The sequence below is a fragment of the Pecten maximus genome, chromosome 5, assembly GCF_902652985.1.
Source record: "Pecten maximus chromosome 5, xPecMax1.1, whole genome shotgun sequence".
NCBI lineage: Eukaryota > Metazoa > Mollusca > Bivalvia > Pectinida > Pectinidae > Pecten > Pecten maximus.
The window spans coordinates 12,473,309-12,491,042 of record NC_047019.1 but is presented as its reverse complement, the minus strand read 5'-3'; positions in this window follow the sequence as shown (position 1 = coordinate 12,491,042).

Sequence of the window (17,734 nt, the reverse complement as noted above, 5' to 3'; positions counted from 1 at the left end):
TTCCGTAGGAATTACACCATTACACCGAGCGCTACCTCTTTAGTTGGAGATCTGACTTCGCCGAATATTTGTCAACATGTCAAAATTGAGCAGCATATGGCTATATAATTTACATAATTATTACTTTGAATTGAATATTCCATGCATACGACGGATTGCCTAAAGCTTATTCATCATTTGTAGGCTAAATGCGTGTTATATGATTGAGGTTGTGGATGTCCTTATTTCAAGATTAGCATAAAGATGACGATTGACAGATCATTTTTTACCAATATCAAATCGTAAGAGTTCCTCATGCAGTTTACAGTTATAGGAAGTCTCTACAATCTGTCCATGAGTGAAAGAAGTGTGTTAGCACTTATTATATGGCGCGGGAAGGATGTCATAATTAAATATTTCTGCCTAGGCAAAATCATTTTTGCCTAGGCAAAAATCGAATATTGCCTAGGCAGATATCGAATTTTGCCTAGGCAGAAATCGAATTTTGCCTAGGCAGATATCGAATTTTGCCTAGGCAAAATTATTTATGCTTAGGCAGAATTATTTTTGCCTAGGCAAAAATCGAATTTTGCCTAGGCAATGTTATTTTTGCCTAGGCAAAATTCGATTTCTGCCTAGGCAAAAATAATTTTGCCTAGGCAAATATATTTAATTATGACATCCTTCCCGCGCCATATTATTTAGGTTATATTATTACAGAGAATAAAAAAAAATCAATGTATATTTGGCAAAGTCAGGTACTTGTGAGGGCTGTTTTCGTTTTTGCGACCACTTGGACCGGTGATGTTCTTTGATAAAATAAGGTCAGATCTGGTGACTTTATATATTGTTTTTTGACGAGCCTAAACATAGAGAATACATGGTCAGTGTCTTAAAAAATAAGCTGTATTTCGGCGAGGGTAAAGAAAGAATAAAGTGGCGAGCCACTTTTGTCTTTCTGTCCCGAGACAAAAATACAGCTTATATCTTAAGACACTTACCATGTATTCTTTTTATCCTGCAACAATAAAAAAAAATAATCATTTTGAAGTGAAACGGTGTCAAAAAAATGACATAAATATGTTCGCCTTTTAAACGTTGTTTCACTTTGAAGTAGGTCAGTCGAATTGACGCACGTGCTAAGATTCCAAAATACAGCAAAAATATACGGTGGGTGTATTCCGACAATGCGGTGGCAGTTGCAGGATAAAAAGACTTCCAAGGCATGTATTAACATTTGCAGGTCTGTCAAGTTACATTTGTATAATTATGTTTGAAATATTACATTTAAAAACTGACGAACCTGTTTGTCCGCATAAACGAACAGACCTACATGTATGGTGTCAAGGCCAGGGCAGTGGAAACTCGGGCTACAACTTCGGGGTATCTAAAATAATAACACAGAATCGCTTCAAAAGTCCAGTTCTAGTTAAAAGTATGCATGCAACATGTATGGTTTCTGATATCAGAACTAGATGTCATCTCTAGTCCTCGCTGGAGGACGGAAATAACCCAAATAGTGGGAGATCACTCTCATGAGAAAAATCTTTCCCTGTACGTTACGACTAGCCTCGTTCTGGGAATTTAATGGCGGGCTGCTTGAGTGGGGAATATTCTAAATCATGGATTTTACGCGGCATCCTTTCGGACTTCCAGCCTCTCATCCAAAGGCCAATATCGTTAACACCATTCTGAAGTTGAATTATATGTGTCAAAAGGAGAATGGAATATCTAATGCTTGCGGTATAATCAATATGGTGCTGAAAATGTGTCTCGATGCTGTGGATGTTCCTGTATCCATTAAATACGGTAACATAAATCTTCCAGGATTACAGCTGTCCCATGTGTGGCTCAACTTCCAGGGATATGTTATTGACAACACGTTCATAGAAGACATAGATGAGGATATGCTCGTCACGATAAAAACCACGGGTGTTTGTCAGTACGATGAAGATGGTGCTGTTAACTTGGAGAGTCTGTTCACGGGAGATGAGGACACTCGGAAACTCGGGATACCAGACCATGATAGAAATCAGTTTGGAGTCCTATTAAAGCGACCCGAGTTGACCCTGACCATTGGTGTTCGAAACAAGCCCCACATAGGGACGTATTACTTCAAAATGAGAGAAATCATGAACAGGAGGTTTGACGTTACCATCAACAACTTGTTTGATCCAGACACGAAATGCTGGACGTGTGACGAGGAAAAAGCGACAGCGACGTTCAAAAGATGCTCCGTTTGTAAAGTGGCCTGTTATTGTGATAAAAAATGTCAGAAAAAGGACTGGGTTGATCATAAACATGTGTGTTTGAAGCCAAACTCTTCATAGGCCCAGTGTATTCGCAGTCACAATCCAATTATAGCCGTGTCTCGTCACGCAATTGTAATCACACGCAGATTGAATGGGGGGCGGCAAATGCGAATTTTATTCAAGAACTGACATTTTGGACTTTTTACGAATATATCTAGATGTCTACTGTGATTGTGATATCATTTTGATTACACGAGATCTTTTTTATCTTGGTATAAATATCAATGAATCCCCCATAATATTTCAAGCAGTTGCGGAAAAACAGAGGCATTGATTGATATTAATTATAATAATTCATTAAAAGATTTAAAAACAAAAACAAAAAACAACATATATTATTAAGAATAGTTTATTAATAGCAATTATTAAGTTATATTAAAAAGATAAATTAAACTACCAATACATGATTATATTACCTTAATGAATTAATTTTTAGTATAACAAATGCCCTTTTTTCGCAACCGCTTGCCCGATGATACAATAAACATATTAAAGTTACGTTACTGATTATGTAAATGTACAGTTTTCCTACATATTGACATGTCTGTTTTATATATATATATATAACAGGTACTTCCTATTGTTAGAAAACTTGATTGTTAGTTATTCCCTTTGATAACTTGATGTCAAATAAAAGTCATTGGAAATATGAAGACAGTAGCATTTATTTATTCATTTATTTATTCATATATTCATTTATTTATTTACTTATTTATCATTCACATATTTATTTATTTGTTTACTTTACTGTATTAGTGAGGTTATTCTGTGCATGTGTAAACATTGACAATGTGCAGTATCACGTCGTGCCTGTGTTGTTTTGTGTGAACATTCTAGGCGATGGAAATATTTCTCTTATTGGGAATGGGGCCAATTTAAGAATCTCGGGAATTCATCTCACTTCAGATTTTTGTACTTCGTATTCTGCTTATATATCTACTTAATTCATTTATAAAAAAAAAACATGAACACAGTTGTTCATTGAATCTTGAGCGTGAACCACAATATTTTTGTACATTTTCTTTTAATTTTTAGGTCATCTGACCCAAAGGGTCAGGATGACCTATAGCCGTCATGCTTTGTCCGTCGTCGTCCGCCGTGCGCGGTCCGTAAGCTTTTCACATTTCAATCTTCCTCTCGAGTTCGACCAGTGCTGTTGAGCTGCAATGATCCGACAAGATTCCGACCAAGTGTTGTTATTTTTCGTGTCGTTCTTTAATCCAAGATGACTGCCACTGGTGCCATTGAACTGGAAATTGGTGAGGATGTTAAGGAAGGGGAGCCAACAAAGTGTTGTTAGTTTTCGGCTTCGTAAAAATTTAGAAATGGCCGCCATTTTGTAACATGATTGCACAATCGTGATTTTCCTGAACAACACCCTTTTCAAACTTCTCAAGTTCCACTAGTGGGATTCAGCACCTACTTACATAAAATGACCCTTAGATTGTCCTGACCAAGTGTTGTTTATTTTCTGCTCGGTCCAAAATCCACAATGGCCGCCATGGCCATTACAGTGCCACTATACATGCTACCGAGTATGTATGTATGTATACTACAATAGTACAAGCGTCTTTAGAGTCAGATGACCGTTAAGGCCCTTCGGCCTCTTGTTCCTTGTACTTTTGAAATTATTGAAAAAAATGCCAGAGCTCTTATCTGCTGCTAAAATCAGACATTGCACATTTAAAATCAGCTTCTTTCCTTTTATAGTCTGGTCCCCGGTTTAAATAGTAGGTAGTAGGTAGTTATATAGAACATACTGACTGTTATTTTGATATACAACTGCTGATAACAATGCCTTGTATATACCAGCAAAGAAAAGTAATATTAGTTAAAAAATAAATTGTGACAAAATTACAAAAAAAAAATGTTAAATGATGGAAAATATACTTTAATGATGATATATATGAGAATCAATTCTTTGTAATTGCAATTAAAACCGCGAAATTACTCACTGATTACAGGGAATCTCTAATACGGTGCTCCACCCTCATATGTAAATGAGCCGAGGAATATGTCATGCACGCATGCGCAAACCGGTTTGCTTTGAGGAATGGTGGACTGGCGATCAAAGCCAGGCATCACAATCCCAATGTCGATCAGAAGAACTGGTTACTACCACGAAGGTAAATAAAAGGGTTGGATCTACGACTTTCAAGAGTCAACGTGAGTCTGTTAAAATAAAAAGAATAGGTTAAAAGTGAAATGTCATCATGAATTGGTAGTGAATTTTCCCGGCATTTGATCAACATGCTTTTTCTGTTTATCATCCGGAGATGTAACTCGGCGTGCGCAGAGTTGGTTTACGTTCTATTTTTAGATGTTTATTGCACAATTTACTCTGGTTTGTTGACGTAACCGAGCAGATAGGATGGAAATCAAATGAAGATTATTCCTTACGAGATTATGAAGTTTAACTTGATAAGGTTTTATATCTACGAACAAACAAAAAAAACAGAAGCTTTAACGTTACACGTACTCTGAACATAACACAAACATTGGCTGAGCTAACAAAATAAATCCTTCACGATGGAATTATGACAAAGCCGTATTTTTATGTTTATTAAAATTAAATAGGAATGTTGATGTTTGGCTTATGGCAATATACAAATGTAAAAAACCAGTTAAAACTGCATTAGAATGTTTAAATTAAAAACTGCTGGAATAACAGTTGCCACAGTCTTGTGGAAGGTATTAGGATAAAAAGTTACAAGAAATACCAATTTCTATAATTGTTATTTGTATCATAGTAATGATACTCATTTATCTTTCGAACTTTCATAATATTGTCTTTAAGATATCAGTCCATACTTCTGAGAACAAAATAATCTAAAAAAATGTATTTCAGTAAACCAATAATGCCAAAAGTATTTTATTTTAAAACTCTCCATAAGCTCTAAAAGATTTTCCTAGCATATACTCAGATCCACTGTACCACCACAATAAGGAAATGTCCTGAATGCGCGAAGGAAGTTCCCATTGTAAAAATAATATCAATAAGATCATAGTTAGATATTCCACATGAGTTTTATTACATGGTGTCTAAAACAAAAATGTGTATTTTTCAACATTGAATTTATACCTGACCTATTGGAGTAAAAGAATAAGATCTTATCCGAATGACGACCAGATATGATACGTCAGGAGAGCCCCATACTGAACATTTTAGCTTGTGGGCGTCTGAATCAAAGGGACATGTTTATTTAACTGTAGATATCTAGACATGTGCTCTCTGTTTGATAACCTGGGATTCCTCAAATGATCTCGCGGTCGATGGAATTTGGAGCCAGATCGATATTATACTTTCACTTTCACTTTCTTCATCCAGTATCAAACGACAGGGAAACGGACAGCCATTAATCTTTGCAAAAGCTCTCCAAAATAATAATGTAGTGCATTATCTGTCTGTGTGTGCAAGGTCAATGTATCACCACAATAGGGAAATAATCTGAATGAGGAAGTAATTGTGGTTAAAATAATAAGACCGATTAGTTAAAAGTTAACATTACCCGGTATCATAATTCAGGTTTCAACCTGCATTTCTTCAACTGATGTGTAAACAAAGCTGTTGTGAAATTGTTCAACATCGAATATACCTTACATCTTTGGGAAAATAATAATTGCTGTCCTAACAGATATAGTATGTCGGAAGGCCCATGCTGAACATTTTTGAATTGTGATCGTCTGAGTGGAAGAGATATGTTTAACTCTAGATAGCTAGTAATGTGCTCTCTGTTTGATAACCTGGGATTCCTCAAATGATCTCGTGATCGATGGACTTTGGAGCCAGATCTATATTATACATACTTTCATTTTCACTTTCTTCAAACGGATAGCCATGGATTTTACAAGGCATCCTTTCGGACTTCCAGCCTCTCATCCAAAGGCAGATATCGTTAACACCATTCTGAAGGCGAGCTACGTGCATCAAAAGGAGAGCCGGGTATCTAATGCCATGGTTATTATCAATTTTGTGCTGAAACAATGTTTTGATGCTGTAGAAGTTCCCGTATCCATTAAGTTCGGCATGATACAACTTCCGCAAATACAGCTGCCACATATATGGCTCGACCTCCAGGGACATGACCTTGACAACACATTCATAGAATGCCAGGATGAGGATATATTTGTATGGATGAAAACCAGCATCTGTAAATATGTTGGAAACATAAAAATCGAACGCATGTTCTTGGGCGACGAGGACTTTTGGAGAATCGGGATACCGGACCACCAAAAGAAGGCATTCCAATTCCTGTTAAATCGAATCAAATGGTCTCAGACCATTTCCATTAAGAACCGCCCGCATATAAAGACATATTACTGCAAAATGAGGGAAACTATGGAAAGGAAGTTTAAAGTAACAATAAATAATTCATTTACGGAAGCCGACACGAAATGCTGGGCATGTGACAAGGAGAAAACGACGGAGGAGTTAAAGAAATGCTCCGCTTGTAAGGTTGCCCGCTATTGTGACAAAGCATGTCAGAAAAGGGACTGGATATTACATAAATATGTTTGTGTGAAGCCAATCTCTGTTTAGCCTTCTCAATGTTGGGATAAGCTGCTAGGCTACCAAACTCGATGAAATTTGGAACATTTTAGACTAGCATTCTACATGGACAGGCATATGGTCCCAAACAATGACAGTGTCCCGATAAATTTCAATGTGAAATAATCGGTTATTAACATTGGTTGAGTCACTAATATGATGTAAACAATTTTATCCAATTTAATGACTTGCCCGCGTTTCCTCTGACCCTAACACCATGGCTGTTGTAGGACATGGTGTCAGGGCCAGATGAAACTGGTTACTTGATGGCGTGCCTCCGTATTATCCAGAATGTATTTCTATATAATTATTATGTAATAATGACAAGTACTGAACAATTTAATGAGAAGACAACTTGTTAATGTCTCCCCTTTTCCAGTTGGGTGTCTCGTACCATCGTAGAACTTCCCGTGTACATAAGGTACGGTGTTATAAAACCTGAAAAGCAGCTGCGTCATGTGTGGCTGGGACATATCCTTGACAGCACATTTGTAGAATACATGGATAGTTTGTGTGGACAGAAATCAACAGCTTAAATACGTTTGAGACACTAGTAGCGTTCGAATCGGACGCATGTTCTTGGGGGACGAGGACATCCGACCAGAAACGCGGGATACGTGACCATTATTAGAATCAGTTTCGAGCTATTCTAAAGCGACTGGGATTATTTCTGACCAATGGCGTTAGAAAGAACCCCAACCTAGGGGCATATTACTGCAAAATGAGAGAAACAATGATAAGGAAGTTAAACGTGACAAAGAACGCACTTGATGCAAACACGAAAAGCTCAACCGGTAATGTTGCCAGTTATTGTGACATAATCTGTCATACGATGGGATGATAAGATCATAACTATAACTGTCAGGAACCCATACATACGTTGTCTTCTCAAGGTTGGAAACGTGATAGTACACCGAACTTATTGAAATGGGAGACATTTTAGGATATTAACCACTCTATGGCATTGCCACTATATGACCTTACCAACTGTAGGTGTGCGTTACCAGCTGATAACCGCCAACTGGCGTAAGAATGTAACAGTAACACATATGCGGCCCCAGCAAAATAAAAGAATGGAAAATCAAGCTTCTGCCGTAAAACAATTAAATTTAAAAAATGTGATATGTATTATCTTGATGTTTTTATGTATTGAATATTAGTATTACATTAATTATTCTTGTCTGGTTTTATATTATCTTACACACTATTTTTTTTCACACGGAACAAAATGGTAGAGCTGTTAACAGGCTCACAGCCGAGAATGGCGGGGAAACTTGAATTCCGTAATTATATAGTGCTTTGTTTTAATCGCAAGTTGTAAATATAAGCATTGAACTGCTTTCAGGTAGTTATTGACTGATAATGTCAACTGGACAAAGGCAAATCTAAAACGAAGCTCTAACGCGCATTATTGAATTTGCATTTGTCCAGTTGGCATTATCAGACCATAATTGCCAACTGAAAGCAACTCGTTGCTTAACTGTTTTTGGTCCGAAATTTACTGTGAAATAATCAGCTATTAATCTTTATTGAGTCACTGATACAATGTAAATGTTTTTTCCAATAGGTTATCTTGACGTGTCTTTTCATTTTACCGAATATATTTCTTTTATATATAATCATGACATATAATGACAATTCAATAAGTTAATCTGTTGGTATCTCTGTCTCTCTTACCAGTTTGGTGCCGAGTACTATCATGCGTCAATATTTATTAACATATAGTAATTACGAATGTTATAATTACAAATATTTTGATATCGTTATCTATGTAGTGTTTTATGTACATATTCGCGTTAACCAGCATGATGATTCGAGCGTAACTGACAACAATAATTTACTCTAAATCGACGAAGCAAAGTTAAAATATAAGTTGAATGAACGACTAACGCAGAACCTATGAAAATGGTTAGGGTCATCTTCGTCGGCAACACATACCATGCAAAGGCAGAGTTTTCCATTATCTCAAAAACAATAGAGGATAGCGACATAACTAACTATAACTCAAAAGCGATAACAAAAGAACAAAATACGAAACAAAAATACAAATTTCCATGAAGAGTGTGGACCCATGATCAAGTGTATAATGATAATAAGACCAGGTGCCCTGTACTGTTTACTGTTAACACATGACATATCAATGATAACCTATCTTCATATCATCGCTAAATCACTATGCTGTTTGTATGTAATATGAAACAAATATGGCGTTGTGAAAACATTTTGTGCAACATTTATGCATATGACACTTAAAAATTATGATAATATATTTGTATAATTCTATAATTGTACAGAAGATATATTGACACATTTCAAAAACAATTTAGAGCTATGTACAGCATTTAAATTACTATACAGCTGTTTCATCCTTCCATGACTCACGAGTGATGCTAAGGGCTTAAAGTGATATTATGAGGTGACCAAAACATATCAAACGAAATGTCACAATCTTGATGGGGTGACGCAAAATACCTTTATATCAATAAATTTTGTTATGCTCAATTTTTGGATTTCAAAAGAACTTTGAGAACATGTGTATATTCTGAACCGTCTCACTATTCAAAATAATTAAACGTGTAGGTTAAGATGTATCTTAGAGACGTAAAAGTTCATCAGCAGTGTCTATCACCTGCAATCTCAAAGACTTGTACAATAGATATAAAAAGATATAAGCAATTTTCTAAAGAAATTGAGAGTTACAGTACATACATATTTACATACACATACATTCACAGTTTTTAAGATTGGAATTCAAAAGAACATTAAGTGCATATGCATATTCTAAATCGTATCAATTTTGAATTATAAATGGACAGATAAAAAAACGGAAAAAAGAACACAGGCAAATCAATTCCTGTGAAATATTTAGATTTGAGTATTTAAAAAAAAAAACATTTGTATTTTTGCGTTGATTGAAATCTATTAAGAATATCTGGTTTATGATAAAATCCAATGTACCGAATTGCATTTGAATATAAGTTACTTGAATAATCGTTGGTGCCTCGATCTATTGTAAAGTATTTGCATACAAGGGGTAAAGACAAAATGGAAGTACTAGTAATACTGTTTCAGTAAGCTAGCAATGCCAATAATCCTTGCAAAACTCTTAAAAATAATAATATTGTGCATTATCTAAAATATCCGTCTGTGTCCGCAAGGTCATTGTATCACCACAATAGGCAAACAATCTTAATGAGGAAGTAATAATGGTTAAAATAATGAGACCGATTAGCTAGAGTTAACATAACCGGTATTATAACTTAGGTTTCTACCTGCATTTTTCAGCTTATGTGTAAATAAGCTGTTGTGGGTTTTTTTCAACATCAACTTACATCTTAGGGAAAATAATAAAATCTACAAAAATCAAGTTTATAATCGTTTGACAATGTGTTAAGATGTTAATCCGAAGACTGTCCTAACTTATATGGTATGTCGGAAGGCCCATGCTGAACATTTTTGAATTGTGATCGTCTGAGTGGAAGAGATATGTTTAACTCTAGATAGCTAGTAATGTGCTCTCTGTTTGATAACCTGGGATTCCTCAAATGATCTCGTGATCGATGGACTTTGGAGCCAGATCTATATTATACATACTTTCATTTTCACTTTCTTCAAACGGATAGCCATGGATTTTACAAGGCATCCTTTCGGACTTCCAGCCTCTCATCCAAAGGCAGATATCGTTAACACCATTCTGAAGGCGAGCTACGTGCATCAAAAGGAGAGCCGGGTATCTAATGCCATGGTTATTATCAATTTTGTGCTGAAACAATGTTTTGATGCTGTAGAAGTTCCCGTATCCATTAAGTTCGGCATGATACAACTTCCGCAAATACAGCTGCCACATATATGGCTCGACCTCCAGGGACATGACCTTGACAACACATTCATAGAATGCCAGGATGAGGATATATTTGTATGGATGAAAACCAGCATCTGTAAATATGTTGGAAACATAAAAATCGAACGCATGTTCTTGGGCGACGAGGACTTTTGGAGAATCGGGATACCGGACCACCAAAAGAAGGCATTCCAATTCCTGTTAAATCGAATCAAATGGTCTCAGACCATTTCCATTAAGAACCGCCCGCATATAAAGACATATTACTGCAAAATGAGGGAAACTATGGAAAGGAAGTTTAAAGTAACAATAAATAATTCATTTACGGAAGCCGACACGAAATGCTGGGCATGTGACAAGGAGAAAACGACGGAGGAGTTAAAGAAATGCTCCGCTTGTAAGGTTGCCCGCTATTGTGACAAAGCATGTCAGAAAAGGGACTGGATATTACATAAATATGTTTGTGTGAAGCCAATCTCTGTTTAGCCTTCTCAATGTTGGGATAAGCTGCTAGGCTACCAAACTCGATGAAATTTGGAACATTTTAGACTAGCATTCTACATGGACAGGCATATGGTCCCAAACAATGACAGTGTCCCGATAAATTTCAATGTGAAATAATCGGTTATTAACATTGGTTGAGTCACTAATATGATGTAAACAATTTTATCCAATTTAATGACTTGCCCGCGTTTCCTCTGACCCTAACACCATGGCTGTTGTAGGACATGGTGTCAGGGCCAGATGAAACTGGTTACTTGATGGCGTGCCTCCGTATTATCCAGAATGTATTTCTATATAATTATTATGTAATAATGACAAGTACTGAACAATTTAATGAGAAGACAACTTGTTAATGTCTCCCCTTTTCCAGTTGGGTGTCTCGTACCATCGTAGAACTTCCCGTGTACATAAGGTACGGTGTTATAAAACCTGAAAAGCAGCTGCGTCATGTGTGGCTGGGACATATCCTTGACAGCACATTTGTAGAATACATGGATAGTTTGTGTGGACAGAAATCAACAGCTTAAATACGTTTGAGACACTAGTAGCGTTCGAATCGGACGCATGTTCTTGGGGGACGAGGACATCCGACCAGAAACGCGGGATACGTGACCATTATTAGAATCAGTTTCGAGCTATTCTAAAGCGACTGGGATTATTTCTGACCAATGGCGTTAGAAAGAACCCCAACCTAGGGGCATATTACTGCAAAATGAGAGAAACAATGATAAGGAAGTTAAACGTGACAAAGAACGCACTTGATGCAAACACGAAAAGCTCAACCGGTAATGTTGCCAGTTATTGTGACATAATCTGTCATACGATGGGATGATAAGATCATAACTATAACTGTCAGGAACCCATACATACGTTGTCTTCTCAAGGTTGGAAACGTGATAGTACACCGAACTTATTGAAATGGGAGACATTTTAGGATATTAACCACTCTATGGCATTGCCACTATATGACCTTACCAACTGTAGGTGTGCGTTACCAGCTGATAACCGCCAACTGGCGTAAGAATGTAACAGTAACACATATGCGGCCCCAGCAAAATAAAAGAATGGAAAATCAAGCTTCTGCCGTAAAACAATTAAATTTAAAAAATGTGATATGTATTATCCTTGATGTTTTTATGTATTGAATATTAGTATTACATTAATTATTCTTGTCTGGTTTTATATTATCTTACACACTATTTTTTTTCACACGGAACAAAATGGTAGAGCTGTTAACAGGCTCACAGCCGAGAATGGCGGGGAAACTTGAATTCCGTAATTATATAGTGCTTTGTTTTAATCGCAAGTTGTAAATATAAGCATTGAACTGCTTTCAGGTAGTTATTGACTGATAATGTCAACTGGACAAAGGCAAATCTAAAACGAAGCTCTAACGCGCATTATTGAATTTGCATTTGTCCAGTTGGCATTATCAGACCATAATTGCCAACTGAAAGCAACTCGTTGCTTAACTGTTTTTGGTCCGAAATTTACTGTGAAATAATCAGCTATTAATCTTTATTGAGTCACTGATACAATGTAAATGTTTTTTCCAATAGGTTATCTTGACGTGTCTTTTCATTTTACCGAATATATTTCTTTTATATATAATCATGACATATAATGACAATTCAATAAGTTAATCTGTTGGTATCTCTGTCTCTCTTACCAGTTTGGTGCCGAGTACTATCATGCGTCAATATTTATTAACATATAGTAATTACGAATGTTATAATTACAAATATTTTGATATCGTTATCTATGTAGTGTTTTATGTACATATTCGCGTTAACCAGCATGATGATTCGAGCGTAACTGACAACAATAATTTACTCTAAATCGACGAAGCAAAGTTAAAATATAAGTTGAATGAACGACTAACGCAGAACCTATGAAAATGGTTAGGGTCATCTTCGTCGGCAACACATACCATGCAAAGGCAGAGTTTTCCATTATCTCAAAAACAATAGAGGATAGCGACATAACTAACTATAACTCAAAAGCGATAACAAAAGAACAAAATACGAAACAAAAATACAAATTTCCATGAAGAGTGTGGACCCATGATCAAGTGTATAATGATAATAAGACCAGGTGCCCTGTACTGTTTACTGTTAACACATGACATATCAATGATAACCTATCTTCATATCATCGCTAAATCACTATGCTGTTTGTATGTAATATGAAACAAATATGGCGTTGTGAAAACATTTTGTGCAACATTTATGCATATGACACTTAAAAATTATGATAATATATTTGTATAATTCTATAATTGTACAGAAGATATATTGACACATTTCAAAAACAATTTAGAGCTATGTACAGCATTTAAATTACTATACAGCTGTTTCATCCTTCCATGACTCACGAGTGATGCTAAGGGCTTAAAGTGATATTATGAGGTGACCAAAACATATCAAACGAAATGTCACAATCTTGATGGGGTGACGCAAAATACCTTTATATCAATAAATTTTGTTATGCTCAATTTTTGGATTTCAAAAGAACTTTGAGAACATGTGTATATTCTGAACCGTCTCACTATTCAAAATAATTAAACGTGTAGGTTAAGATGTATCTTAGAGACGTAAAAGTTCATCAGCAGTGTCTATCACCTGCAATCTCAAAGACTTGTACAATAGATATAAAAAGATATAAGCAATTTTCTAAAGAAATTGAGAGTTACAGTACATACATATTTACATACACATACATTCACAGTTTTTAAGATTGGAATTCAAAAGAACATTAAGTGCATATGCATATTCTAAATCGTATCAATTTTGAATTATAAATGGACAGATAAAAAAACGGAAAAAAGAACACAGGCAAATCAATTCCTGTGAAATATTTAGATTTGAGTATTTAAAAAAAAAAACATTTGTATTTTTGCGTTGATTGAAATCTATTAAGAATATCTGGTTTATGATAAAATCCAATGTACCGAATTGCATTTGAATATAAGTTACTTGAATAATCGTTGGTGCCTCGATCTATTGTAAAGTATTTGCATACAAGGGGTAAAGACAAAATGGAAGTACTAGTAATACTGTTTCAGTAAGCTAGCAATGCCAATAATCCTTGCAAAACTCTTAAAAATAATAATATTGTGCATTATCTAAAATATCCGTCTGTGTCCGCAAGGTCATTGTATCACCACAATAGGCAAACAATCTTAATGAGGAAGTAATAATGGTTAAAATAATGAGACCGATTAGCTAGAGTTAACATAACCGGTATTATAACTTAGGTTTCTACCTGCATTTTTCAGCTTATGTGTAAATAAGCTGTTGTGGGTTTTTTTCAACATCAACTTACATCTTAGGGAAAATAATAAAATCTACAAAAATCAAGTTTATAATCGTTTGACAATGTGTTAAGATGTTAATCCGAAGACTGTCCTAACTTATATGGTATGTCGGAAGGCCCATGCTGAACATTTTTGAATTGTGATCGTCTGAGTGGAAGAGATATGTTTAACTCTAGATAGCTAGTAATGTGCTCTCTGTTTGATAACCTGGGATTCCTCAAATGATCTCGTGATCGATGGACTTTGGAGCCAGATCTATATTATACATACTTTCATTTTCACTTTCTTCAAACGGATAGCCATGGATTTTACAAGGCATCCTTTCGGACTTCCAGCCTCTCATCCAAAGGCAGATATTGTTAACACTATTCTGAAGGCGAGCTACGAGAATCAGAAGGAGAGTGGAGTAACCAATGACTGTTGGTATGTCAATATTGTGCTGAAACAATGCTTTGATGTCGTAGAAATTCCCGTGTCAATAAAGCGCGGAATACTACAGATTGGGAAGATACAGCTGCCTTATGCGTGGCTGGACTTCCAGGGATATGTCCTTGACAACACATCCGTAAATCAGGCTGAGCTTATATTTGTATTGATGAAAACCAACAATTGGAAGTATGTTGAAGACACTAGTTTTGCTAAAACGGACCACATCCTTACGGGGGACGAAGCAATTATTCGTAGACTTGGGATACCGGATCATAAAAAGAAGGCATTGCAATTCCTGTCAAATCGACTCGAATCGCCTCTGACCATTGCCGTTAGAAATCTCCCGTATATAGGGATATATTACGTCAAAATGAGGGAAACCATGGAAAAAAAGTTTAAAGTGACAATAAAGAATTCATTTGTGGATGTCAACACGACATGCTGGACATGTGAGAAGAAAAAATCGACGGATGAGTTAAAGAAATGCTCCGCTTGTAAGGTTGCCCGCTATTGTGACAAAGCATGTCAGAAAAAGGACTGGAGACGTCATAAATATGAATGTTTGAAGCCGATCTCTGCTTAGTCTCCTTAAAGTTGGAAGAAGCTAGTAAGCATTTAGGTTATTCCACTGAACAGACATGTTTCTTAACAGCAATAGTGCCAGATTAATTTTAATGAGAAATAATCAGTTATTTGTTGTATCACTGACATGTATCATCTGGAATGTATATCTATATAATTATTAATTTACTATGTATAAATGAGAAACAATTCGCTGAAATCTCCCTTCTTCCAGTTGGATGTCACGTACCATCGTAGAACTTTCCGAATCCGTAAGGTACGGTGTGATAAAACTTCCTGATAAACAACTGTGTCATGTCTGGCTCAACTTCCAGGAACTTATCCTTAACACATTCGCAGATTACATGGATGAGGATGGTCTTGTGTGGATAAAAATCAACAGCTTAAATATGTCGGAGACACTTGTAGTCGTTAGATTCGAATCACCCATAAATACAGGAATATAACTTCAATATGAAAGTAACAATAGACAGGAAATTAAACGTGACAATTAAGAACTCATTTGATCAGAACATGGAATGCCGGGCTTGTGACTAGAAAAAAATGCTAATGGATAAAAGAAATCCTCAACCTGTAAGGTTGCTAGTTATTGTGATAAAATATGTCAACCGAATGGGAAGATCATAAATATATTTTTTGTAACCCATATCTACGTAGTCTTCTCAAAGTTGGAAACGTGAGAGTATAACGTGCTCATTGACATTAGAGACATTTTGTTGGTATCTATGTCTCTCTTACCAGTCTGGTGTCGAGTACCACCACATGTTGATATTAATTCACTTAAAGTGATCACAAGTGTCCAAATTACAAATATGTGATATGGATATCTAATACATGTATATCTATTTATAAATTAAAGGAAACAAATGTTACAGGAAAATTCCTAATGGTGTGATTTTCATTGATATGACATAAGAAAAAGTGTTTTACTATGTACTTATACACGTTAACCAGCAGGATGTTTCAAGGGTTATTGACAACAATAGTTAACCAATATGTAAATTCTAAATCGACGAAGTTTAGTTGAAATATGAATATAATGAACAAGCAATGCAGAACCTAGGAAAATGGAAAGGTTCCCCTTCATCAGCAACATGTACCATACATTTAGTCAAGTATAAATTAAAGTTTTCTTTTATTTAAGCAATAAACTGCCTAGATGCGGCAGACCTACTCCTACTGGTATAACTGCCACATGTGTCACAGACAAACTGAATGGTGCGCGCTAGCGCACCATGATTGTTTGTCTGTGACACATGTGGCAGTTATACCAGTAGGTCTGCCGCATCTAGGCAGTTTATCGCTTATATTTACGTTCTATTAATGAATCGCAAAAATAAAAAAATATCTTTGTTTACATTTTTTGCAAGTGAGATATTCATACGCCCTCAGGGCAACTTCAGTTATACTCTCATAGATGAAGCTGCTTTTGGTAGGGATTTACTAGTAATATATAAGGGCATTGCCACACCAAATGTAAATATTAACTCAAAAACATCATAGAATACCAACATAATAACGAAACCATCACTACAACTCAAAAACGATAACATAAGGACAAAATACGAACAAATATTAAAATTTCGATGAAGAGTAGAAACCCCTGATCAACTACAATGATTAATTAAAGTTAACATTACCCGGTATTATAATTCAGGTTTCCACCTGCATTTTATCAGCTTATGTATCGAATTTACCTTACGTCTTCTGGAAAATACTAAGGCCTATAGCAATCAAGTTTTTTTAATTGTTTATCAATGTGTTTAGATGTCATTCCGAAGACTGTCCTAACATATATGGTATGTCAGAAGGCCTGATGCTGAATGTTGGATTGTGATCGTCTGAGGAGAAGATATATTTTTATCTTTAATTGTAGACAGCTAGTAATGTGATCTCTATTTGATAACCCCGGCTTCCTCAAATGATGGATACTTTCATTTTCACTTTCTCATTTCTGCATAAAACGATAGTAAAATAACAACCATGGATTTTACAAGGCATCCTTTTGGAACTCCAGTCTCTCATCCATAGGTCAATACCGTTAACATCGTTCTGAAAGCTAACTATATGTGTCAAAAGGAGAGAGGAGTATCCAGCGCTTATACGATAATCAATTTGGTGCTTAAACATTGTTTTGATGCTGTAAAAAAAACCACGTATCCTTAACGTTCGGTATCCGTTAACGTTCGGCTGTTTTAAATTTGATATCTTTTTAAATTGTG